This window comes from Triticum dicoccoides, chromosome 6B (genome assembly GCF_002162155.2).
Source record: "Triticum dicoccoides isolate Atlit2015 ecotype Zavitan chromosome 6B, WEW_v2.0, whole genome shotgun sequence".
NCBI classification, from domain to species: Eukaryota; Viridiplantae; Streptophyta; class Magnoliopsida; order Poales; family Poaceae; genus Triticum; species Triticum dicoccoides.
The window spans coordinates 695,406,135-695,408,039 of NC_041391.1; positions in this window are offsets into that span (position 1 = coordinate 695,406,135).

Below are 1,905 nucleotides of genomic sequence, written 5' to 3' on the forward strand. Positions count from 1 at the left end.
AGAAGTTTGAAGGGTTGGAGCTTCACCATGTGCCCCGATTGAAAAATCAAGCTGCAGATGAGTTGGCGAAGGTAGGTTCCAAGAGAGAGGCCATCCCCTGCAATGTGTTTTTGGAACATATTCATTCGCCTTCGGTTCAGGAGGATCCTTTCACAGAAGAGTCGCCACAGCCCGAGAGTGCTATAGATCCGACTGAAGTTGACATCCCAGCCGTGGTCGACTTAGTCATGGAGGTTCTGGTCATCACTCCCGACTGGACGGTGCCGTACATCGCATACATTCTTAGGAAAGAACTTCCGGAAGAAGAAGAGGAGGCTCAACAGGTCATCCGGTGATCCAAGGCCTTTACTATGATAAAGGGGCAGTTGTTCAGAGAAAGTGCAACTGGAGTTTGCCAAAAGTGTATCACGCCAGAGGAAGGTCGAGTGATCCTCAATGATATTCACTCGGGGACCTGTGGTCACCACGCGTCCTCTCGGACCATCGTTGCCAAAGCATACCAAGCTGTGTTCTACTGGCCGCGGGCAACAAGATGGCTAAGGAAATAGTGGACAAGTGTGAAGGCTGCCAGTTTTACTCCAACATGTCTCATAAACCTACGTCGGCTCTAAAAACAATTCCACTCGTCTGGCCCTTCGCCGTCTGGGGACTGGACATAGTTGTACCTTTGAGGACAGGCAGGAGTGGGTTTACTCATGTGCTGGTAGCAGTCGACAAGTTCACCAACTGGATCGAAGCCAAGCCCATCAAAAGCCTTGAAGCAAGCACAACTGTGAGTTTCATCAGGGAACTTATATTCAAATATGGCGTTCCACACAACATCATCATGGATAATGGCTCGAACTTTGATTTTGAAGAATTCAAAGCCTTTTGCGCCTCCCAAGGCACGAGAGTCGACTATGCTTCGGTCGCTCATCCTTAGTCGAATGGACAGGCCGAGCGGGCGAATGGATTGATTCTCAAAGGATTGAAGCCTCGGTTGATGCATGACCTCAAACATGCAGTGGGAGCCTGGGTTGACGAGCTTCCATCCGTGCTGTGGGGGTTGAGGACAACCCCTAACCGGTCGACTGGAAGGACTCCATTCTTCTTAGTCTATGGAGCTGAAGCCGTGCTCCCCAGTGATTTGCTTCACAATGCACCTCGAGCCGAACTCTTCTCAGAAGAAGAAGCAGAACAAACTCGGCAAGATGCAGTTGACCTCTTAGAAGAAGAAAGAGAGATGGCCTTGATCCAGTCGACCATCTATCAGCAAGACTTGCGTAGATTTCACGCAAGAAATGTGAGAGGTCGAGCATTTCAAGAAGGAGACCTGGTTCTTCGGGTGGACCAGCAAAGGCCTCACAAGCTTGCTCCCGCTTGGGAAGGCCCTATCATTATCACCAAGGTGCTCCACAATGGAGCATATCGTCTCTTCAACGTCGAGCATAATAAAGATGAGCCACGCGCCTGGAATGCGGATCTGCTCCGCCCTTTCTATTCTTAAAAATTTAGAATGATGAGATGTAATAAGAAATCCCTTTTAGTTTGACTGTCAAAGACATAATTTACTTCTCCCGAATGATTGTTGTTTATTTCTTTTGTACGAGTTACCTTAGCTGCGAATCTATTTCGCCTAAGACGGAGTGATAAAAATCCTACCGAGTGATGAGTCTGCCTCTCACTCGGGGGCTTAGCTGCAGCCCAGTGCTCGCCTAAGTGATAAAAATCCTACCGAGTGATTAGCCTGCCTCTCACTCGGGGGCTTAGCTGCAGCCCAGTGCTCGCCTAAGTGATAAAAATCCTACCGAGTGATGAGCCCGCCTTTCACTCGGGGGCTTAGCTGCAGCCCAGTGCTCGCCTAAGTGATAAAAATCCTACCGAGTGATGAGCCTGCCTCTCACTCGGGGGCTTAGCTGCAGCCCA